General features: G+C 37.3%; 1 protein-coding gene across 18 annotated transcripts in view; it reads right to left on the minus strand.

The window, feature by feature from the left end:
* The window catches only part of NCOA1 (nuclear receptor coactivator 1), a 220766-nt gene that overhangs the window by 117800 nt on the left and 76435 nt on the right, over window positions 1-26531 (minus strand). Inside the window, exon 1 of one of the 18 annotated variants that reach the window (XM_042982375.1) lies at window positions 12236-12257. The exons of the other annotated variants lie outside the window; for them this stretch is intronic. The gene's annotated coding sequence lies outside the window, so the exon portion shown is untranslated. Of the gene's footprint in view, window positions 1-12235; window positions 12258-26531 lie in introns of those variants that run through there. 18 annotated transcript variants of the gene reach the window in all.

Below are 26531 nucleotides of genomic sequence, written 5' to 3' on the forward strand. Positions count from 1 at the left end.
ACAGAGCGTGAGCAGGGGAGGCTCCGGGCTGAAGTAGGCTCCAGGCTCTGAGCTGTCAGCACAGAGCCAGAAGTGGGGCTCGAACCCACAAACCATGGGATCATGACCTGAGCCAAAGTGGGATGCATAACTGACTGAGCCACCCAAGCGCCCCGCAGATAGATGTTTTTTAACTGGCACAGAGTAGGTACATATTTTAAAAGGTTAATTTATGGAATTAATGAACTTATTCCAATTCAACAATGGTAATGCAGTTAAAAGCTCAAAGAGAATGAGGACTATTAAACTTGTCAAAGGACATTACATGCTTCTAAACAAATCCAAGAGTAGTGTCAATGGCCTGGGAGGAAGGCACACTATAACGTAAGGGATTAGGCACAGGTTTGGAGGTGAGAACACATGGAGAAAAGCAAGCTGAAAGTAGTAAACCTGCTGGACTCATCTCTACTAATCGGAGAAAGCCCATTTCTGTGGCATCATTCTGCAATATACTTTATCTCTCTGTTTTTGCTACCAGGCGAGAGAAAACACCAGGATGTTGGAGAGAGTCCATATTCAAAGAGCTAAAAATGAAATGTAACACCTAAACTACAGTAAGTGTTCTTTCTTAAAGAGCAACTTTACTGAATTGGAAGGCAGCTGTTGAGGACTATGAAAACCGAGCTGTTCTAAATCTCCAAAATGCTCTGGCGGGATGCTCACATAGGATTTTAATTCCCAACACAGGTCTTATATGTGCTAGAGGATGGCGTTGTACTAAGATTACACTTTACAAAGCAGAGGTTAGATCCCTGTAGGTAACAGTAAAACTGGCATATACTTCATCAGATGAGTGTTTGCATTACACATGTTTCTATGTACAGGCTCGGTTTACTCCACACACTGTCAATAGACCTCTCTGTACCTCGTAAGGGTAGCAAAGAATAGATGCTCACTAAAGTAAACTGATAAAAACACTTGTGTCTAGATATTTCTATTTTAATGATATTTCCAAATTACATATTACCTTTTAAAATAGAGAAATGACCAGCGTATGTGCTTAGAGGTTTTAATAAGAAATTCCTTGTTTGGAATGGTGCTGGGAGAACTGGACAGCAACATGCAGAAGAATGAAACTAGACCACTTTCTCACACCATTCACAAAAATAAACTCAAAATGGATAAAGGACCTGAATGTGAGATAGGAAACCATCAAAAGCCTAGAGGAGAAAGCAGGGAAAGACCTCTCTGACCTCAGCCGTAGCAATTTCTTACTTGACACATCCCCAAAGGCAAGGGAATTAAAAGCAAAAATGAACTATCGGGACCTCATGAAGATAAAAAGCTTCTGCACAGCAAAGGAAACAATCAACAAAACTAAAAGGCAACCAACGGAATGGGAAAAGATATTTGCAAACGACATATCGGACAAAGGGCTAGTATCCAAAATCTATAAAGAGCTCACCAAACTCCACACCTGAAAAACAAATAATCTAGTGAAGAAATGGGCAGAAAGCATGAATAGACACTTCTCTAAAGAAGACATCCGGATGGCCAACAGGCACATGAAAAGGTGCTCAACGTCGCTCCTCATCAGGGAAATACAAATCAAAACCACACTCAGATATCACCTCACGCCAGTCAGAGTGGCCAAAATGAACAAATCAGGAGACTATAGATGCTGGCGAGGATGTGGAGAAACGGGAACCCTCTTGCACTGTTGGTGGGAATGCAAACTGGTGCAGCCACTCTGGAAAACAGTGTGGAGGTTCCTCAAAAAATTAAAAATAGACCTACCCTGGGACCCAGCAGTAGCACTGCTAGGAATTTACCCAAGGGATACAGGAATACTGATGCATAGGGGCACTTGTACCCCAATGTTTATAGCAGCACTCTCAACAATAGCCAAATTGTGGAAAAAGCCCAAATGTCCATCAACTGATGAATGGATAAAGAACTGTGGTTTATATACACAATGGAGTACTACGTGGCAATGAGAAAGAATGAAATATGGCCCTTTGTAGCAACAGGGATGGAACTGGAGAATGTTATGCTAAGTGAAATAAGCCATACAGAGAAAGACAGATATCATATGGTTTCATTCTTATGTGGATCCGGAGAAACTTAACAGAAACCCATGGGGGAGGGGAAGGAAAAAAAAAAAGAGGTTAGAGTGGAAGAGAGCCAAAGCATAAGAGACTCTTAAAAACTGAGAACAAACTGAGGGTTGATGGGGGGTGGGAGGGAGGAGGGGGTGGGTGATAGGTATTGAGGAGGGCACCTGTTGGGATGAGCACTGGGTGTTGTATGGAAACCAATTTGACAATAAATTTCATATATTAAAAAAATAAAAATAAAAATAAATAAAAATAAAATAACAACAAAAAAAAAGAAATTCCTTGTTTGGGATGCAAACTTAAAATCATGTAATGAGGTGTGCTAATCTACAGTTACATTTTTTAAGTTTATTTATTTGAAACAGAGAGAGTGCTAGTGGGGGAGGGGCAGAAAGAAGGAGAGAGAGAATCCCAAGCAGGCTCCATGCTGCCAGTGTAGAGCCCAACGCAGGGCTTGAGCCACAAAACCATGAGATTGTGACTTGAGCCGAAACCAGGAGTCAGACACTAAACCCACTGAGCCATCCAGGTGCTCCTCTACAGTTACATTTAACTATCACTTTCCCTACGATGGCAGGCACAGTATCTTCAGGTGGAGGTGGATAGGGGACAATAACTAGGCGCCTAGCATCATGACTTCAAAAAACAGGTAATGCACATTAGTAAGGTATTTTAAAATCAGATTATAAAACATTTTCTTTTTATTATTTCTTTTACTCAGTACACATCATTTCTTTTGTAACAGGCAGAGTGATTCAATGCCCATGTATTTAAGAGCCCAACATGCAGTAAGCATTACAGCAGGGGCTAGGGTGCAGCAGTGAACAAGAGAGATGAAGTGCCCATTCTTCGAAGCTCCCATTCTAATGAGAGGAAAAGATCAGTAAATAAAACTGAATAATTTGAGGGAGAGAATTACTAGCGGAGTTACTTTTACACGTTAGGTTGAGTGATTAAGGCCAATTTATATGTCAGGCTAACGTCTGAGCCAAGACCACATATAATAAAAACTTAAACCCAAAATTATTTCAGAAACGAATGATTTCATAGTATAGTTGAAATAAAAACTCAGCAGAAAGAACCTCTGATCCCCTTTCACTAATCCTGAACTTCTCTTTATTACTTATACAATACCTACATTTGTATATCCAGGCAACACCACAATTTAAGGAGCATTTAATGAGAAAACGCTCATCACTATCACTCAAAGTTGCTATGAAATACATCGCTATCACTAGCAATCACACTTTCTTTTTCCCAATTTTCCAGGTTCTTAGAACTGTTTTAACTCAGGCCTCTTAGCATTTCCTATCTTCAAATCATTAAAAACTCCTGCTAATTTCTCTCTTCCATGTGTATCAGATCAGCATCTCGTTCAGTTTTTCAGAATCATCACACTCCATACTCTTAGCAACCCAAGTCTGAGGCAGCTCAGCAGCAGGCTAATCTTACCCCTGCTCTGCCTACACAGTGCTCCTGCTAAACAATTCCCAGACCCCCATGTTCACAGTGTCACACCCCGAGTCAGCACTCAGCAGCGTCTTCCATAGTTTCCACGAAGAACTCTCACTCCTGGTACCTAGCATTCAAGGTCTCCTATTATCCTAGCCTCTGACAGGAGAGCTTAAATACAAGAGGCAAAAAGTGACTAAATTAAATGGAGAAAAACAAATACACATCATAGTTGGAGATTTTTAACATCCCTCTCAGCAACTGATAGAAGAAGCAAGCCCATATATATGTATGTATATGTATGTATGTGTGTGTGTATGTATATATATGAAAGAAAGAAAGAAAGAAAGAAAGAAAGAAAGAAAGAAAGAAAGAAAGGAAGGCAGGCTTAGAAAATCTCAACAGTACTATGAACTACCTTGACCTAACTGATATTCTTAGAGCGCTACACCCAACAACTACAGAATATGTATTCTTTTTTAAAAAAATTTTTTTTAATGTTTATTTATTTTTGAGAGAGAGAGAGAGGCAGAGAGAGGGGGGGCACAGAATCTGAAGCAGGCTCCAGGCTCTGAGTTGTCAACACAGAGCCTGACATGGGGCCTGAACTCACAAACCATGAGATCATGGCCTGAGCCCAAGTTGATGTTTAACCAACTGAGCCACCCAGGTGCCCCTATAGAACATGTATTCTTTTCAAGTGCTTGTGGTACCTTCACCAAGAGAGACTGCTGATAAATCAAAATAAATTTACAAGGATTAAGCACGTCAGAATGTGTTGTTTGAACACAACTGAAATGTATTAAAAACCAGTAACAATAAGACGTTTGGGGGGGAAAAAAACCCATCCCCCAAAGGCTTAAAATGATACTTCTAAATAATCTACAAAGCAAAAAAGTTTTTTAAGCCTCTTATATCCCTACTGTATGATTTCTCTGAATTGTCACCTCTACCTCCTTTTAAGCCTTTGAAAGCTTTTCTCTTACTTGACCTTACAGAATTTGGCTAGGGAGATTTGAGGTGAACCTTGTGCCAATCCTAAAGTCAATAACCTCCCTGAGCTTTCCTGTGCATTGTAAGAAACTGCACTCTACTGGCTGTCCTCAGCTTCTCAATGTCTTTCCAATGTCTAATAAATGTGAACATATCTGCACTGCAGCTCAGTCTTTAACCCTCTTTTCTTCAATGTCCATGTAAACAGGAACACACACACACACACACACACACACACACACACATTCATGCACACGTGAACACACACACACACATATACATTCTCTTTTTCCTTGGATAAGTACCAGTGTTCTTTTTTTTTTAGTGTTGATTTATTTGTTTTTGAGAGAGAAAATGGGAAAGAGCGCATTAGCAAGGAGGGGCAGAGAGAGAGAGAGAGAGAGGGAGACACAGAATCCAAAACAGGCTCCAGGCTCCAAGCTGTCAGCACAGAGCCCGACACGGGGCTTGAACCCACGAACTGTGAGATCATGACCTGAGCCAAAGTTGGACGCTTGACTGACTGAGCCACACAGGTGCCCTAGTACCAGTGTTCTTTGTTCAACTGAATCTAAAAATCTATTGAGTACTTTACATATGATATTTCAATAAGTTCAACCTACTGGGAAAGAGATAAGCATAAAACTAGTTATAAATTTAAGCCAGAAACCAAAAAGGAAACATGGTAATTCTGACCAAAAAAACAGTGAAAAATTCCTAACAATGAAAACAACTTCATAATCCCACCAGTGACCAAGTTAATCCCAGAAAAATGGGCAAAGAACAAAAACAAGTAGTGCACACTAGATGATATAAAACTGGATAATAAAAATGAGAATACACCCAAGCTAATTAATAACTGTCTGGATTAAATTAAAATTAAGGAAAAGTATTTTCTTATCTACCAGACTGGTAAAGCTAAAAGACTGACAAAACCTAGCACTGGTGAGGGTCTAGGGAAATATGCAATGTCCCACATCATTGTTAGGAATGCAAATTGGTACTACCTTTCTGGAGTTACCAAAATAATTAAAATGTACATAAAAAACAATCTACCTTCTAAGAACTTGTCCTCATCATATAATCAAAAATGCATTAAGTGTAGGGCAGCCATTCTCAACTGGGACCTATAGTTCCCTCCAGGGAACATTTAGCAATGTTTATTTTTGCTTGTCACATCTTGGGGGAGGGAATGCTGGTATCTAGTGGGAAAAGGCCAGAGATGCTTCTGAAAATCCTATAATGCACAGGTCAGCCCCCACAACAAAGAATTACCTGACCCAGAATGTCATTAGTGCTCAGAAACGCCGGTATAGGAGGACCAGGAGATTTTACCATTGTAGCTACTTTTCGTCCTCTCCAGAAGGGAAGAAAATTAACTTTTATTTATATCAGACTCTAGTATACTAACTAGCTATGTAACTGGCAGGTGCCGACAATGTGCACTAAAAGGTCCAGCTGCTATATGGCTCTCCTTCTCCTATATTAGTCATCCATTTTGCTAGACAGGTTGATTCAGCTTGACTTCCTAGAAGTGGCTGAGCATTTTCCTCTTACACAGCAGATGGGTCAAAATACATGGGGACTAAAGGTGTCACAAGTACTACCATGCACTTATCATGCTGTGAACAGAACTTGATAGTCAGCTAACAGAGCAAGGTCAAACATTAGATTTCGGGAAATGAGACAAAGGGGTGTATTAATTCCTAACACAGCCTCCTAGGATACAAGAATACAGAGATCAGTAACAAATTGGACCCATGAGGAATGCAAATTCATGAGCTTTGCTTAGAAAGTTGCCTTGAACACACACCAAAAAATAAAATCTGAATCTACAGGTGATACCCATGTTCAGGGGTGCTGTAGTTAAAATATTCAAAGGGAAAACAGAAAAATAAAGAGATTTAAATATACCTGGTACATATTTAGGGAACAAAGAAAACCTTAGGAAAGATGAGAACTGAAGTACCACTGTTGCAATTTTCTAAATGTTTCAAATGTCCTATTCCAGGCAAAGGGTCAATGGATAAGTAAACCCTCTGAGTCTCCAAGATTATGGGAGTTACAGTCACACCCCTTTCCACCTCATGAGCAAAGTGCAGTGGATAAAAGAGACAGAGGCTGGGATACTGCAACCAAGAAGTAAGGAAAATTCCTAGCTTAGTTAATCAGATGAAAGATAGTATCAGGAATTCAAAATAGAATTGCTTTTCAAATATCCTGTTATCATCTCTTCCCACTAATCCAAAAAGATATTTTCCCCAGCTAGCCTAAATTTTTCATCACATACATGTAACTCATATACATATGCCTGGAAAGGTCTTGCATATACTAAATTTATAAATCAAATCGCATTCTTTATATGTAAAGCTAAAATACTTCATTCGATGGAATCCTAGTGTGAATCATTCTTTTAAAAATTAATCCCAGCTAAACATCTCTTTTGTAGAAAATAGAATTTTTACATACAGTGAATACATAAAACACTTCAACACACACACAAAAATAAGAATTAAATTTTCCCGTATTGTTTTCCATATTCCCAGACTCACAAAATTTAATGGTTAATAGTCACTTTATTGTGACATTTGTTGTACATGCTAAACACACCAAACTATATAAAACTTGGCAATAACCATGAAAATAGAAATTCCAATTTAATGCCAGTTTGTTATAGCAAGAAGAACAGAATCTCCCCAAAGACATGCTTTTCTTAAGTCTCAACTTAGGCTAACTTTGATCTTGCTGGGAAGGAATTTAAAGAACTTTATAAAAGGAGAAGAATATTACCTGGAAAAACTGTAAAGAATTTGTAGAGTGGGTATGAGGAAGGATGAGGAATCTGAAGAGCTGAGAAGGCAGGTTGTTTGGGGAAGAGAAAGTCAAGAAGAGGTAAAGATGTGGCAGCTTAGTAAGAAACAGGAAAGTCTGAGAATGAACAAAGATCTTTAAAGGCAAATTATAGGAAGTATCGATGGATGATACACAATATAAACTACTCCCTTCATTCCAACAAAATCTTTTACGAATAGTGTATGATACTCATCACCAAAAATATAATTTTGGCATTATATTTTATGGTTTTTTGCTTGTTTTCTTGTATGCAAGAAATCCTGAAGAGAGCTTCAAGGACAGAGAATGGTGGTCTAAGGATCAAGACCATTTTGTCCCCCATCCCACAAAAATTACATTATGAAAAAATACAGGTGGTTAAACTGAATTACAGAGTATTCTATTTCCCATTGAAAAACAACCGATTTCTTCAAGTCAACTAACCAGTTGGCAAGTTGGTGAATATAAGGTCATAATGAAGCCAAAGTGCATGGGTCTGGATCCCTATGATCCACAAGCTATTCTACTCTTGAGTCCACAGGCTGCATGCCTAGTATCTCGTAAACTACCCTTCAGTGAAGGGTAGACAAGAGAATATGAGAAGATGAGCAAAAAGTCATCACTGCTACTACTGGCAAGTTTAAAGTACATGTCCCCACTGACTTTGAATCTAAGGTCATACCAGTTTGTGGAAAAAGGTCAAGGAATCATCAACAGTTTGGAAAATTATTCTATTCCAGTATTATGTAGGTTTTTCCAAGAAGGTTCACCATGTAATTTTAAGTCTAAAACAAACCCAAGTAAATACTTTCCAGGAATAAATTAAGGACTACATTCATAAAAGAATTACTGCTTAAGATGCAATTATCTCATTTTAATGATGCTAAATTAAAGCAATTAAACGGCTTAACAGGGGAAAAGTGTCTATGATAGGTCCTGTTAATTGTTGACCACAGTAGAAAAGAAATTTTAAAAAATACATTTTGTTTAAATTCCTCTCATGTTTAAATCCAACAAAAGCAATAATGATAACGTAAGTAAAATGTAACATCAAATTCTTAATCATAATTGAAAAGACAGTACAAAATGTCTACTCTTCCCTATTTAACCATCTGGAACATGTTACAAACTCCCTGAAAGCAAGAAAAATCTGCAAGTATAATTACACTCTGGGACTATTAGCATGACATGCTTCAATAAATACTCCTAATAGGATCGGCTGATAGAATAACTGGTGCTAAAACTGATGGATTTTCATTATTTGGCTATTTGTTCTTCCTAACTAAATACTCAAGAAAACCAATAAATTGTCCCTTGAATAGAAACAAACAAACAAATCCCCAGCAAGGGGGAAATGTGATAGGTTGCGGAGGGAGAACAAAGGGACAAAGACCAAAGGTTTGGACATGCCTGAGTTCAATTTAAATTTTCCCTCTCCATGGGGCGCCTGGGTGGCTCGGTCGGTTAAGTGTCCGACTTCGGCTCAGGTCATGATCTCACGGTCCGTGAGTTCGAGCCCCGCATGGGGCTCTGGCTGACAGCTCAGAGCCTGGAGCCTGTTTCAGATTCTGTGTCTCCCTCTCCCTCTGCCCCTCCCCTGTTCATGCTCTGTCTCTGTCTCAAAAATAAATAAATGTTAAAAAAAAAAAATTAAAAAAAAAAAAAGTTTTCCCTCTCCTATTCTTCCTCTCTTCTCCCAGCAGCACCAAATCTGGCCTAGCTTCTGGTCAAAAGTGACTTTGTTAGGGTTAGGAGAAAAAGTCTTCAGTTGGCTGAAGGTCTTCAGACCAAATTGCAACAAGGGAAAATATTTAAAATGCACTCTACTCCTGATGGTTTGGGAGATTTAACATCTAAATACTTCAACTGGAAGGGTTAAGCAAGGAAAGAACCCAACTAGCTAAGATTTTTAGGAAGACAGCTCTGGTGGCTGAGCAGCAGAAGCAAGAGAGACTCATATGGAAATATAAGTTGAGTTGTAGATCAAAGTCTACTTTTACATCAAGTCACATTCATCTGGCTGCCAGAATATGCAGAGATACTGCTTGCCTTGGGGTTATTTTTAAAGACCAACCTCATTCATTATTCCTATAATCCCTGATTTCATTTTATCCATTACAACTGCCTATTTCAACATCCTCTTTTTTTTTCTTCCAGTCCCACATTCCTCCCCTTCCAAGAAATTCTTTATTCATTCTCATTTTTCTTTTTTTTTTTAATGTTTATTTGTTTCTGACAAAGTTCGAGCAGGGGAGGGGCACAGACAGTGGGGGACAGAGGATCCCAAGCAGTCTCCGTGCTGACAGCACAGAGCCCAGTGTGGGGCTTGAACTCATGAACCGTGAGATCATGACCTGAGCCGAAGTTGGACACTTAACCGACTAAGCCACCTAGGCACCCATTCATTCTCTTTTTGATATCCCAGTTTTGCCAAAGGAGTGGCCTTTGGCAAAAGGCCTTTCCCTGTGTTTTTCATGTTACTTTATTGGTGAGGGGCACCAGAAAAAGATGGAAGGAAATCTTAACTCCTATACATACTTTATTGATCAATATCAAATCCTTACCAGAGCAATGCACTATACCAAACTAAAACCATAAACTATAAATGAGCCACTTAAACAAGTAAGTTTTCATTGCATGTGAATAAGGATAAAAGAAAAAGAAATGTGTAAACAGCACATGGTGATATTTACCCCAACTCACAAATTATCATTTCCATCTTCTGAAGATCATTGTTTCTCCCCCTCTTCCCTCCCCAGAAGTATAACTTAATGTGACAATGGTACTGAATAACAAGCATGTAGGCCATATATCTATATATACACAATACCTCAGAAAGTGTTCTTTAATAGAAATTTTAATGCTATACGCAAACAGTGCCATTTTAATTTTACTTTTAAAAACTGCTTTAGTAAAACCTAAACCTAAAACTAGGCTCTTAATATTTTAACATTGACCTGATAAAAGCATATTTTCCTAGCATCTCTGATATTTTCATTAATGTTGGGGACATATTTCATTAGTGAATGGGACACCTTTGTGGCAATGACAATTTTTTACTAGCCTTTGCTTTGCCTGTCTGGATTTATGACACTAATCCCTTGCATCATCATCCTACCTCTAGAAAGTCATTCCTCATCCACTACAGTTTGCTTGAATAACCCTCCTCTGTGTCTCCATAACAAGTTACACTTACCCACGGCAGCGTCTAGCAAATTATTTGCCTACATATCTGTCTGGATCCCTGCAAGCAGAGTGTCAGCTCCTTGAGAGCAGGAAGGCTATGTCTTTATCACTTCTGTATCTCCAGAGCCTAGGGCAGCACCTGGCACCAAGTATATTCTCAAGAGAGACAGCACGGCCCCCAGCAGCCCCATCAACCAGTGCCGTCAACTGCCTCTCCTAACATCATCCTAGACTAAGGTTTACTACAATCTCCTGTATGGCAGTCAACATAATTTTCTTAGGGGATACCATGAATCCTGATACTTTCCATTTTGTGTATGGTTAAGCAACATGTTATAGGTTTTATTTATTTCTTCAAAATCTCTGTGCAGTAAAGATAATTATCCTCCTTTACCAATAATAAAAGTAAAAGCTCAGAAAAGATAAACTGCTTTCTCATCACTATACAGTAAGCAGTTGAGGAAAGATTCATGCCTGTCTGCCTCACTGTAACTTAAAGCTGTTTCTACTATACTATTCTGCTCCCCTATACCTATACTGAAGCTACATGAATATATAATAATTCAAATATATTTTTCTGGCTATATTCTTCAATATTAGATTACCTCTGGGAATCAAGACTATAAAGATGATGGGTTAAGCTTACCTGGAATTATATTAACTATCTGGATTAAAATGTCATTGTGCTACTTGCTAGCTGTGTAATCTTGGGTAAGTTATTTAATTTCTCTGTGCTTCAATTTCTCATTTATAAAATAAGGACAGTTTGGTGTACCTGGGTGGCTCAGTCAGTTAAGAGACTGACTCTTGGTTTCAGCTCAGTTCATGATTTCACGTTTCATGGGTTCAAACCCTGTAGCTTGGGATTCTCTCTCCCTCTCTCTCTGCCCTTCCCCGCTTGTGTGCATGCACTCGCTTTCAAAATAAATAAGTAAACATGAAAAAAAAAATAATAAAAAATATCACGAGGATCGTTGTTGTAGCTATAGTGTTGTGAGGGATAGATTGCTACATATGTGAAGGGGTTAGAATAGAGCCCAGTACATAATAATACTACTAATAACTAGGATTATCTCATGCCTACTATGTATGGTAACTTATCTTCAATAAACATTAGCTATTAATACTTAATTGTTTAAGCTTACAAAAAAAAGTTGTTAAATTTTTCTATGTCAGTGGTTCTCAAACCTTATAGAGCATCAAAATTATCTAAGAAATTTTAAAAGTACCCTAGACCTGCATTCTGCAGATTCTAATCTATGGGTCTGGACTGGTCTCTAGAAACTATCCTTTTGAAAAATTTCCAACAGGATTTCCATTCCCTGAAATATGCTAGACTACAAGTCTTAAAACACTTCTGCGATATAGCATCTAAAACTGCTCAATAAAATATAAAAATTATCCTTTTCGATGCTGGATATCCCATAAAGAATACAAGGGAAAATCACTAACACCAAGAATGGAAATAAATTAAGAAAAAAGAAAAGCAAGCAGCAAAGCTGCCAGATGTCAGGGTGCATAACCTAGGAGTGGAGGGACCGAGGAAAAATGCTTAGGCCTCCTGAAGTGTCAGAGACCATCAGACAGAGTCAGGGCCCAAGAAGTACAATAACCCAGGAAAAAGATGAATTCAAACATCAAAAACACCTCAAAGGCAAACATCAAGGAAAATTTACCTCTTTGCTTTGGCAAAAAAATCATAAGAATCTGATGCCTGAATCATCTACACGATGTGGATCTTCCTAAAAACCAAGAGTGAGAATTTTATGTTCAAATCCAGGTTCACAGACTAACCCTCCCGCCCCCACCTCCAAGCACATAGAAGTAAATGAAAACCCTGTCTAGAAAAATGTATCCTGAACCCAAACCAAAAATAATTCCCATCATTACACAGGATTCCAAAGAAAAGGAGTTCAAAATTCAAAAAGAAAATCACAAAACACACAAGTAAACAAGGCACTATTACAAAGTCAGTGAAAAAATGTTAAATTGTAAAAATTTCCTACAAAATTTCAGATATTAGAATTATCAAATATAGAACATTAAATATATCTAATACACAAAAGAAAGAGAAAAGCAAATTGAAAACACTAATAAGGTTCAGGAGGGTATTAAAAAATGAACCGGCAAATCTGAAAGAGAACCAACTAAAAGTGCTAGAACTGAAAAACAGTCTGAGTAAAATCACAATGAAAGAGTTAAATAAAAACTAAAACTAAGTGAACAGTAAGACAACGATGACAAACTTACAGTGGCCCACAAGGTCACCAGAAATGAAAATGTGCAAGAGAGGTTAAGAAACACAGAGGAGAGACTGGAATAATCACTACCACCAGAAAGACTATAGTCTCTGATCACAATACATGAAAGAGAAGTCAGAAAGAAACTAAACACAAAACTGCCAAGAGTTTGGAAATTTAAAACTACATCTCTAAATAATTCACAATTCAAGAAATAACTGAAAAAAATTAATTTTTAACAGAAAAAAAATTTTAAATAAGACTGAAACAATAATGAAAATACTACACTTCAAAACTATACAATGCTGCAAAAGCAATACTCACAGGAGAATGTATTCCTATAAATGCTTTCATTAGGAAAGAAGAATGGCTAAAAATTAATGAGTTAAATGTCTAACTAAAAAATAACCTCATCTTAAAAAAGATAAAAAGAAATATAAAAGCAATGAAGTGGAAAACAAACACAATAAAGAGAATGATAAAATCAAAAGTTGGTTCTTTGAAATGAGTAACACAATACCCTTGATTGGGTCAAGAAAAAGAAGATACAAGTTAATTATTAAAAATGAGAAGGAGAACCTAACTATAAGTAAAGCAAAGATCAAAGAAATAGGATGATATTACAAAAACCCTTCTACGAATAGATTTGAAAACTTAAATGAACTAGGTAAATTCTTAAAACATAAAACCCATGAAAACAAACCTAGAACACTCTGATATAAACATATGACTGAATAAATAAGCAAATAAATGAGGAAGAAGGGACAAATCTTTCTTACAGAAGAATTCCAAAAAATACATCCAGCCACTCCTCCCTCTAGGAGGTGGAGCTTACTTTCCAGTCTTAGGGACTCAGGAACTCGGTTCCCAAAGAATTAAAGTAGGGAAAGAGAAGAGTAATGACTTCACAGTGGAAAAACCTGGCAACACCACCTTAGTCGTGTGATGGAAGTTAATTTTTTTTTAATTTTTTTTAACGTTTATTTATTTTTGAGACAGAGAGAGACAGAGCATGAACAGGGGAGGGTCAGAGAGAGAGGGAGACACAGAATCTGAAACAGGCTCCAGGCTCTGAGCTGTCAGCACAGAGCCCGACGCGGGGCTCGAACTCACGGACCGCGAGATCATGACCTGAGCCGAAGTCGGACGCTCAACGGACTGAGCCACCCAGGCGCCCCAATGGAGGTTAATTTAACATCATCAGTGATGCCATGGATATCATATACTCCCTGAAATGATGTGATGAGAACGGCACTTCCCCTCTGTGGTATTCTTCTCATCACCTTAGTCTGATCATGAGAAAAACATGAGACAAACCCAGATAGGGAGAGATTCTGTAGCACAGCTGGTCAGCATACCTCAAGAGTCAAGGTCATAAAAACACATTAAAACTAAGAAAGTGTCATAAACTAGAGGAGATTGGAGAGACATGACAACCAAATACAATGAGATAACTCTGGGTTGGACACAGGACAGAGAGAGGATTTCAATGAAAAAAAACTACTCAAATCCAAATAAAGTCTGAAGTTTAATTAGTCAATATCAGTGTCTTAGTTCTGACAAATTACAAATCATGGTAATATAAGACATTAATAACAGGGTGGGGTAGTTAAGGGGCATACTAGAACTCAATATACTATTTTTGTAACTTTTCTATAAATCTAAAATTATTCAAAAATAGTTTTTCTTGCCTTTTTTTTTTAAAGACTAACCCAGGAAGATATGGAAAGACTTAATAATCCTACTGCTATCAAAGAGACTAAATCAATAGTTTAAAATCTTCTCCCAAACCATAGGTCAGTCAGTTTTGTTTAAAAGTACAAGATTTTGAGGGGGTGCCTGGGTGGCTTGATCAGTGCCAACTCTGGCTCAGGTCATGATCTTGAAGTTCGTAAGTTCAAATCCCACATGGGGATCTCTGCTGTCATCCCAGAGCCCGCTTCGGATCCTCTGTCTCACTCTCTCTGCTCCTTCCCTGCTTGTGTGTGCATGCTCTCTCTCTCTCAAAAATAAATAAACATTAAAAAAAAGTACAAGATTTGAGGACTGAGTGATCTAACTACTTAGAATTAACTCCATACACAAATTTTCTTTGTGTCTTGATTTAAGATTGCTTGGTCTTAAAGGTATATGGTATGGCATTATAGAAAATAATACAGACAAGCAAATAAAAAAAAAACAAAATTCAATCGTAACAATTTTTTAAAAAAAAACTTCTCACAAAGGGGAGCCTGGGCGGCTTGGTCAGTTAAACATCTGACTTTGGCTTAGGTCACGATCTCATGGGTCATGAGTTCAAGTCCCCTGCATCACGTTCTGTGCTAACAGCTCAGAGCCTGGAGCCTGCTTCGGATTCTGTGTCTCCCTCTCTCTACATCCCCACCCCCACCCTGCGCTCACACACACACACACACACACACACACACACACACACACACACACTCTCTCTCTCTCTCTCAAAAATACACATTAAAAATATTTTTTTTTAATCTTCTCACAAGGCAGTTGAGTTTTACCAAAAAGGTTGCCAGAGAGCAGAAATATTCCCCAACTCATTCTATGAAGCCAGTACAACCTTAATACCTAAACCAAACAGTATTAGTAAAGGAAATATGTCAAGCTTACTCTTGAACACAAGTGAAAACTCTAAATAAAATACAGGCATCCCTCACAATCGGAACCTCAACACAGAAAATGAATTCATACATCACATTTTATTAAAGGCAGGGCTGATATCCTTTGTTATTCCAACTCACCTTAATATTTTATAAAATATATCAAATGGGGGGAAAATGTAGTATCCTTCAAAGTCCACATTGTCACTATTCATTCTCCAAAACTCACGACCTAACTAATTCTGTGGTTCCCAAACTATGTTCCAAGTCATCCTGAGGTACCACAGTGAATTCACCAGGGGTGCCAAGGGGCGTTTTCAATTTGAAAGGAAACAGCAACATACAATATCTGTCAGACATCACACGCATTCTTTCACGGTTTCAACAGTAAATTACACTGCATTCCTTTTGATGACCTCTTGGTGAAGCTGAGTTTATGGTAGTTGCTGTGATAAAAAGCAATCACCGTGTGAAAATCAACATGGAATAGGAAATGAGTGTGGCAGTGCCCAATCTGATTCCAAGATTTGAGAAGTTATGCAATACTTCAGATGCACATATCCCATTAATAAGTACAGTTGACTCTTGAACAACATGGTTTGAACTGTGCCGGGCCACTTATATTGGATTTTTTAAAAAATAAATACTGTATAATACTATATTTTCTTTTCCTTATAATTTTCTTAATAACATTTTTTCTCTAGCTCACTTTACTGTAAAAATACAATACAAAATGTGTGTCAATCAAATTATCAGTAAGGCTTCCAGTCAATAGTAGGCTATTAGTACTTAAGTTTGGTGGCGGGCGGGGGGAGGGGGGGGCGTGAAAAGTTATACAGGATTTCTGACTATGCAGAGGGTTGGTGCTCCTAACCCCTGCATTGTACAAGGGTCAACTGTATTTGTGGTTATTTAAAAATAAAATGAAAATATAACTTTTTCTTTGAATTCATGTATGTATTTTTTCAAACAGCTACTAAATTACTAAGACATAAATACAAATTTGTTTATACCTAACCGCTTAATAAGTATACTTGTAAGGTATTTCTTTGGTATAAGGGCACAATGAACTGGGAAAGTTAGGGAATCTCTGAAACAGTCATTTAACCCAGTATCCCTCACTACCCAAACTAAGTATCTAAAAAAATACAGAGAGTGAAAGATACTTACATTAGCAAACTGAATGCAGTGATAAAAGATTAATCCATATGAGTTTATACTAGGAATGTAAGTATGATTTAGCACTACAAAGATCTAAATATTATTCACAAAATTAACAGAGCAAAGGAGAAAACTCAAATGAACTTTTCCATAGTTACTGGTAAAACATTTGATGAAATTCAACACTCCTAATAACATTTTTAGAAAAATCTTAAAGAGAACCACATTACTTTATAAAGGGTATCTAGGGAACATAGAAAATACTGTAGACAACTGTGAAATACTTGAAGCATTCACTTTAAAATTAGAAACAAGACAAGGATGGTTATTGACCACTACATCTCTATTCCACCTGTACAGGTATGTCCAGCACAATATATATAACAGGGAGAAAAAGATGAAAGAATTGGTATGAGAGAAACAAAACTCGGCCAGATGATGGGAAAAGAGAAACTGGATGATGGCATGTGGCAGATTTCTGTACGCCAAGGCTAAGAGAGGCATACATTACTTCTACTCCAACTCTACAGACTAGAACTCATTTAAATGGACAATCCTAATGCAGAAAAAAAGGTGGAAAATACTACCTAATCTGTGCCCAGGAAGAAGAGGAAAGTTTTAGTGTACATCTAGACACTCTGTGCCACAAACCAAATTGGAAAATAACTTAGCAGTATCTGAAATTGAAGATGCACATACCCTACGGCCCAGCAATTCTACTCCTAGGTAGAGATGCTTTAGCACATGTAGACCACAAGACATGTGTAAGAATACTCATCGCAGTATTATTCATGATAGGAAAAACAAAAGCAAGCGTGTCAATCACCACTAGAACAAATCGTCATATATCCACAACTAGCCACAAAAATAAATGTCCCACAGAGCAATGTATCCTAGACACTTAAAAGATCTTAAGAAGAAACATACAATATACCACTTTTTATAAAGTTTGAAAATAAATAAATAAATCAACTATTCTGTCTAGGCATAGATATATATACAGTAAATTTTATTTTTTTTAAATTAAAAAATAACAGGGGTGCCTGGGTGGCTCAGTTGGTTAAGCGTCTGACTTTGGCTCAGGTCATGATCTCTCGGTTCGTGGGTTCGAGCCCCACATTGGTCTCTGTGCTGATAGCTCGGAGCCTGGAGCCTGCTTTGGATTCTGTGTCTCCCTCTCTGCTCCTCCCCCACTCACGCTCTGTCTCTCCCTCTCAAAAATAAACAAACATTAAAAAGAAATTTTTTTAATTAAAAAATAACAGTCACAAAACTCAGTATAGTGTTTATACTTAGAGGGAGACAGGAAGAGGGATGAGTTGAAACAAGCTGACAAAGGGAGTTTCCATTGTATTGGTAAAATTCTATCTCTTAGGCTGGGTATACATACTACTGCTTGGTTCATATTAACGTACTTTTTAATGAAGGACAATAATTTTTTATTAAATGGATTAAGGAGGTTCTAGAAGAGTATTTTATTGAGAATAACTTAATATAAATATTTCCAATAGCCCTACTTATGTTCTTATTTATTAACTAAAATATACTGTCTTGATTACCTAGAGAACTACTACCGAAGAAAATATTAGTTATTAAATATTGAAAAGAATTTAGCACTTGTTAAAAAAGAGTTTACCGGTTGACCATCCAATCACTTGCTCCAATTCTTCCCCAATCACATGACCATTTAGCAAATTGTACTTAATATAACAACTGAAAGCTACATTCAAGTCTCAGTGCTCTTCCTTAATTTTAATTAGAGTGAGTATTTTTTGAAACCACAGAAGTAGTAACAGGGAACAATTAAAGTGGGGGGGGGGGGGTGGGAGACATAATAATTCTAACCAAGATTAGAGTACGTGCAAAGAAAGGAATACTTGTATTCTGACCTCTCGGGTAAAGGTGGGAAGAAGGTTAGGAGTTGTTTTCCAAAGAACAGTCTCCAGAAGAATCCCAATTAATAAAATCGTCAGGGAAAGGAGCAGGATTAAGATGTTCAGAAGCTATTAAATCCTTTTCTCCCAGCATTATTAAAAATGTAGCTTCACTGGCTGATTATAAATATCCAATATTATTTTTTAAATAATATTGGTGCTATGGAATTACGGAAAGTTATCCATGCAACCTGCATGGATATTTTAAATATTCCATTCTCCAGTAACTTTGTAAGTGAGAAGCCTTAACAATACCCACTATTTTTTATTGCAAAATGATCAAAGGTACTGAAACCTTGAAGATACAGACTACTTTGGGAAAAAATCCAGTTGACTTGATGAAAACTGAGGTAAAGAATACCAACTGAGGTACAGAAAATAAGTGGTTTTATTTCAGTAATTCAACTTCTGTGCATATCATAAAAATTGCTATAAACACAATCCAAAGAAGAAATTTGCCATGGGAGAAATAAGTAAGAGGCAATAAGGTCTAGAGAACAGAAATCAGAATAGGGCCTGAGAAGTTAACAGGAAGAAATACCATCATTGAAAACAGCTTCTATCTGGAAAGCAAGCAAGAAGAGGTAGGGCCAAATTACAATGACAATGGTAGGAATATGAGGCTCTGGACCAAGGAACATCCCTGCTGTTAGGACTATGGGTAAAAAGCAAAGAAATAAAAACAAAGGCATACACAGTGGGAAGACAAAATAAAGAACAACATCTCAGTGTCACTTTCAAGAAGTGACCAATACTCTCATGGATTTTTTTTGAGACTGACAGAATGCGGAGTGAGAGAAAAAAAGGTAAATACAACTAACTGAAGCTACAGCTTCAGGTCACCAGGGCTCCAGTGTAAAAATAAATAGCAGGACTAAAGGCTGAGGCATAAAAATGACTAACTAGACACAATAAGCAGGTAAAGGGCTATGTACAAATTATAAGATAATCCGAATTAACAAAGCTTTTTTTTAAAACACGTAGTACAGGGGCACCTAGGGGGCTGGGTGCTGACAGCTTAGAGCCTGGAGCCTGTTTCAGATTCTTTCTCCATCACGCTCTCTGCCCCTTCCCCACTCATGTTCGTTTTCTCTCTCTCTCTGTCTCTGAAAAATAAACATTAAAAAAAAATATTTTAAATAAAACATGTAGTACATTTTGGCCATAGCTAAGCCTCCAACTTGGAGGGCTTTCCACTTGCCCCATTTGCCCCACTATGTAAAATGTTTCAAATCCTATTTTATGAGAGCTTAAATCGTACATCCTTCATAAATTCTTCCCAGAAAATAGTTGTAAATACCCTCCCACTCTGAACTTCAGCAGTTTTCATGGTCTTTGCCACAGCAGGTACTAATGACAAATTTGATAGAGCTGATTTACCAGTAATTTGATATGTCTGATATCTTCAAATATTAAGTTTTATACTATAAATTTTATAACCATCATGCTGGACTTACCAAATAGGATAAAATTCCTTAAAATAAGGTACTCTATGTTATGCCTCAGAGTAGAATAAAATAATATCGCAAGTTTTACCTCATGGAGTATCTACTGAGTCACGTGTGTACATTACTCATCATATTCTACCTGCTGCTTTCTGTATTTCCACATCACTGATGAAATTAACAACATTATTCTTAGAGTGCCAGATGGCCAGTTCAGGCAAAATTAGTATATCCTCTCTCATCTTTACCTGCAACACGAAATCAGAAAGTTCTACAGCAACCTCCAAGAGACCTGGATTCTCTATAAATCTTTGACCAGGTTGTCCTCTCCTGTGCTTGGGGCTTAGAAACCACTCTAGCCCATTATACACGCAGAACGGTATCTGCAAGAAATGTTTTTATTTAATCACCTCCCTCCTAATTAACTCAGATGTTTGTTAATTGTTGCTATTGTTGTTGTTGTTCTGTTTTTTTTTTTTTTTAATTTTATTTATTTTTGAGAGACAGAGACGGAGCGTGAGCAGGGGAGGGGCAGAGAGAAAGGGAGACAGAATCCGGAGCAGCCTCCAGGCTCTGAGCAAGCTGTCAGCACAGAGCGAGACGCGGGGCTTGAACTCACAAACTGCGAGATCATGACCTGAGCCAAAGTAGGGTGCTTAACCAACTGAGCCACCCAGGCACCCCTGTTGTTGTTGTTCTAACTGCACAGCTTAACAGATGTCAAATGTATATTCAAGGCCCTCTCTCAGTTATTCCCCTCCTTTCCCTACCCAAGCCTCTCAAAAGGCCTTTGGTATTCTACTCATTGGAACTACCCCCCAACTCCATACATGTGTACATAGCATGTATGCAATTTTCAAAATTTGATCAAAATGCATATTCTTTAAAAATACTTTCCCAAATTTACCCCATTCTGATCACTATTCCCTGAAAAATTTCCATTTTATATAGTATGTAATACTTATTCATATGCCTTAATTTTTTTCCTCTGTTGCACTTAAATAAGATTCTGATACAAATATATTCTGGTCATAGCCACCCTTGCATGTTTCTTTTTTAATTTATTAATATTCCTTATACTAATTTCAATTTCTTCATAGCTGATTTCATTTAGGAAAATGCCAAGAAATCTTTTTTCCCACTGAAATTAACCACTTACTTGCTACCTCTGATGGTTAATTTTACAAGTCAACTTGGCTAAGCCACACAGTACCCAGATATATGGTCAAACATCAATCTACATGTTGTTATGAAGGTATTTTTTAGATGAATTAACATTTCTTTTACTATGTGACAAGCTCTGTTCTATTAGAATTTTTAAATGTTTACTTATTTTTGAGAGAGAAAGAGACAGAGACAAAGCGTGAACAGGCGAGGGGCAAAGAAAAGGAAGACACAGAATCTGAAGCAGGCTCCAGGCTCCAAGCAGTCAACACAGAGCCTGACACGGGGCTAGAACTCATGAACCACAAGATCATGACCTGAGCCGATGTCAGACACTTAACCAACTGAGCCACTCAGGCAACCCTCAAGCTCTGTTCTTAATATGTTTTAACTCATTTAAAAAAAACCCAAAAAACCAAAAAACCCAAAACCTTTATCTTATGGAAACTTTTGTATCTAGAAATAGAATAATTCAATGAATCCCTATATGCCCATTACCCAGCTTTAGCACTTATTAATGTTCTGCTGATCTTGTTTCATCTACTTTAGGCATGGGATAAAGATAAGAGTATTTTATTTTTACTTTTTAAAATTCATTGAACGTTACACTTTAATTACTTGTATGCCAATGGAGTAAGTCTAAGGAAAATTTTATTTACTGATTTATTTAAAAATCAACACTTCTTGTCTATCCTTATTCTTTAATTTTTTGTTTGTTTTTAGAGAGAATTGAGAGAGAGTGTGTATGCAAGCAGGAGAGGGAGAGAGAGAATCTTAAGCAGGCCCCATGCCCAGCAAGGAGTCCAACACGGGGCTCCATCCCACGACCATGAGATCATGATCTAACCCAAAATCAAGAGTGGGACGCTTAACTGACTGAGCCACCCAGGCACCCCTGTTTATCCCTATTCTTGAAAACTAGATGAAGCTTGTCTGTTTTGAAGTGCATACTTTAGAATGTAAGTAGTATCATACATGCATCATTTTGTAATTTTTTTCCTCTTACATATTCTAGATACAAATCCCTCATCAGCTATATGACTTGTAACTTTTCCCCCACTCTTTTTGGTTGTCTTTTCACTTTTTTTCCAAAATTTATTTAAATTCTAGTTAGTTAATATATAGTGTAATATTGGTTTCAGGAGTAGCATTTAGCGGTTTATCACTTACCTAGAACATCCAGTGCTCAACGTAGAAGTGCCCTCCTTTAACCCCATTACCTATTTAACCCACTCCCCACGCCCATCCCTCCATCAACCCTGTTCTCTATCATTGTTCTCTATCATTAAGAGTCTCTTATGGTTTGTCTCCTTCTCTTTTTTTCCCCTTCCCCTACGTTCAACTGTTTTGTTTCTTAAATTCCACATATGACTGAAATATGGTGTTCGTCTTTCTCTGCCTGACTTATTTTGCTTGGCATAATACATTATAACTTCATCCACGTCATTGCAAATGGCAAGATTCCATGCTTTTTGATGGTTGAGTAATATTCCATTGTATATACATGTTACATCTTCTTTATCCATTCACCAGTCGATGGACATTTGTGCTCTTTCCATAATTGGGCTATTGTTGATAGCACTGCTATAAACATCAGGGTGCATGAGCTCTGTCGAATCAGTATTTTTGTATCCTTTGCGTAAATACCTAGTAGTGCAGTTGCTGAGTTGTGGAGTGGTTCTATTTTTAGCTTTCTGTGGAACCTCCTTCCAGAGTGGCCGCACCAGTTTGCATTCCCACCAACAGTGTAAGAGGGTTCCCCTTTCTCTGCATCCTCCCCAATATCTGTTGTTTCCTTTGTTGTTAATTTTAGCCATTCTGACAAGTGTGAGGTGGTATCTCATCACAGTTTTGATTTGTATTTCCTTGATGATGAGTGATGTTGAGCATCTTTTCAGAGTATTTTAAAGCAATCACAGACATCCTACTCATATGACACATGAAGACTTCAGTCCATACAGAGAGTAATTTTTAAAATGGAATAATATCACTGTCATTTCCATTAAAATTATAATTTTTTCCTATCATCTAATACCTACTCCATTTTAAATTTTTTTCTGTTTGTCTAACAAACAAAAAAAGTCCATCTTTTTATAACTGGTTTGATTTAATCAGGATCCAAATGAAGTCCACAGAATTGGGATATATGTCTCTTAAACTCCATTCACTTTTTGCAGTATTTCTTCTTTCTTTTTCCCTTATAGACATCTTATAGACATCTGACTCTGGGTTTTGTTGAAGATGAATTAACATTTAAATCAGTAGACTTTATCCTCCCTAATATAGGTGGGCCTCATCCAACCAGTTGAAGGCATTAAAGGAAAACAGACAGGTCCCTAAGGAAGAGGTAATTCTGCCTATAGACTATCTTCAGACTTGAGCTGCAACATCAACACTTCCCTGGGTGTACAACTTGCTGGCCTGCTCTGCAGATTTCAGACTTGTCAGCCCCCACAATTACATGAGCCAATAAAAACCAATCAATCAATCAATCAATCAATCTCTCCGGAGACATACAGGTTCTGGAAAACCATTACACAGTACCCCAGAGTTTAAAATTTTGTTTCGTGGCTATAGAGGACCCAAAGATAGGTCCCTCATATCTCCCAATCAATTCATTTATTTAAAAAATTTATGAGCATCTGCTGTGTGTCACATCCTGAAGATTCAAAGTTGATCTAGAAACTTGTCCTCAAGGAGTTGGGGGTAAGGGAGGTTTAGATGAGGAAAGAAACAATACAATAAATAAGCAATAAATATAAGGTTACAAGCTCAGGACACTATTAATGGGAGCACAGGCCGGGTTGGGGGGAAACAAACAACTGAGATTCCTGCATCAACTGAATCTTACTGCCTATAACTAAAATATTTCATCATATATTCACCCTTAAAAACTAATTACATACCTTATATGTTTGAATATAAAAATAAAGTGAAAACATGAGTGTCTGGGTGGCTTGGTCAGTTTTGTGTCCAACTTCGGCTCAGGTCATGATCTCACGGTCTGTGAGTTGGAGCCCTGGTTTGTGAGTTGGAGGCCTATATAGGGCTTCCTACTGTCAGTGCAGAGCCTGCTTCGGATCATCGGTTCCCTCTCTCTCTCTGCCCCTCCCACCCACTCCCCATCCCCCATCCCCCCCGCCCCCACGCACATGCACAGGCTGTCTCTCAAAAATAAACATCTAAAAATATAATAAAGTGAAAACATTTTTATTTATTTATTTATTTATTTATTTATTTATTTATTTTTTTAGTGAAAACATTTTTAAAAGCATAGAATGTGAAAACAAACACAACAGAAATACTATGATGTTAGTATTCCTTTGGAGTGATTTTTTTTGTATAAGCTGAACTGGCTAAGGATCTTAAAATAGGACTCAGAATGTCAAAGAATCTTTTCCAGTTTTAAAAGCCATACTGATTAATTGGGATTGGAAAGATATGCACAAAATCTCACAGTTCATAAATCTCAAGCATACCATTTAAAATGAATATTGTAAAATGGGATTAGTCTTTAATTCTCTGAAATGTAATAAGACATTAAGTCATAAAATCCTTATTTTGAAAGTGTCTTAAGTATATATGAAAAGCGATTAAAATTTAAGTTCATTTAAGAATACTTTAAATTAATTTGCTATAGCTTTTTAACACTTGTAACTATGCTACCTTATATTACCTAATAATATAAAAATTCAGGATCTATGTTCACAATGAGAAATGTGACCATAAATTCAACACTAAAAACTCATTAACTAAGAATAATAGTTAAATCTCAATCAAATAGTCGAGTGATAAATAAAATAAAAATCTTGGGTTTTTTTTTTTGGTTGTTTTTTTTTTTAAGCTTTGGTCCTTATTTAAATAAGGACATTTCCTTAATTCCCAGTACTCTGAGAATTTATATTTCAAAGCTCTGTCGACTGGCATACTAAATAAAGACTATCATACAAAAACTGCTATCAATATTATTATATGACATTTTCTTCTCTGGGTTAGTGATTAGAAAGAAAAACATTTTCCAACATTAATTAAACTGGTGATGGTATTAAATTAACACAATCTCATAATTTTCCACAATTACTCTTAGATTTTATTTTATTTTATTTTATTTATTATTAGAGACAGCACAAGTGGGAGAGAGGAACAGTGGGAGAGACAGAAATGTCACGCAGGCTCCACGCTCAGCACAGAGCCCGACATGGGGTTCAAATACGACACTAGGATCATGGCCTGAGCCAAAATCAAGAGTTGGATGCTTACCCGACAGAGCCATCCAGGTGACCCCGCAATTATTCTTTATCAACTAGTGAAACTTATATCCCCACAGTAAGCACACAATAAATATTTGCTAAATGAATGAATATAATCTTCCTAAACTCTACTTCAACATGGACACTGCCAAAGGTATAATGTTTTTGTGACAATTAAGAGGTTTTCCTTTGGGACTACAGGAACCTCCATTTGTACTCCTTCTGAGACACCAATAAATTAGCATCAGACCAATAGGTCATGAAATAATTGAAGCAAATTATTAGAGCTCTCTATTGTGCCCACAAATGCTCTGTATTCAAATACAAATACCTGGCTGTCAAGTTGAATGCTCAGCAACGTCTGTGCAGAGGCCGGAAGGGCTAAAAAGGCCCTAAGAAATCAATCAGGAGACCATGAGAGCCCTGCCGGTTCTTTGCTAATCTTTGGGTACATCATTAACTTCTGGGGGCTTCAATTTATTTACCTATAAAAAATGGAGGTTGGTCACTCCAAGATTCCATGACAAAGTGATTCTAGAAAGCAAAGCAAATTTACCTTCAATATTCCTTTGGAAGATGCAATGCTTCAGAAGCCCTATAAAAGTGGTTTTTAACCTTGTTTGACCGATGGACTAAATGCTACAGACACTTCATCTCAAAAGAATTCCCACATGGAAAAAAATTTTTAATATAGTATCAGGAGAGTTTAATGACCCTCTGAAGTGGTCCATGGAACTCATGTTAGAAACTTATGTTCTCTAAATTTAAATAGACTTCAATAAACTGGAGACATATTAATAAGTTTGAAAACAGGGGTGCCTGGGTGGCTCAGTCGGTTAAGTGTCTGACTTCAGCTCAGGTCATGATCTTGCAGTGTGTGAGTCTGAGCCCTGCTTCGGGGTCTGTCCTGACAGACAGCTCAGGGTCTGGAGGCTGGTTTTGGATTCTGTGACTCCCTCTCTCTCTGTCCCTGCCCCCCCCTCAAAAATAAATAAACATTAAAAAAAGAAAAGAAAACAAAGCAGCATTTTGTACCTAATCATTTTTTTTAACAAATTAAATTTATTTTAAATTTCAAACAACAATTAAGAGGAATCAATTATTTTTATAACTATTAGAGAGGAAACATGGTTTTAAAGAATCCAAAATACTAGGTTAGAACA

The sequence above is a fragment of the Panthera tigris genome, chromosome A3 (assembly GCF_018350195.1).
Source record: "Panthera tigris isolate Pti1 chromosome A3, P.tigris_Pti1_mat1.1, whole genome shotgun sequence".
NCBI classification, from domain to species: Eukaryota; Metazoa; Chordata; class Mammalia; order Carnivora; family Felidae; genus Panthera; species Panthera tigris.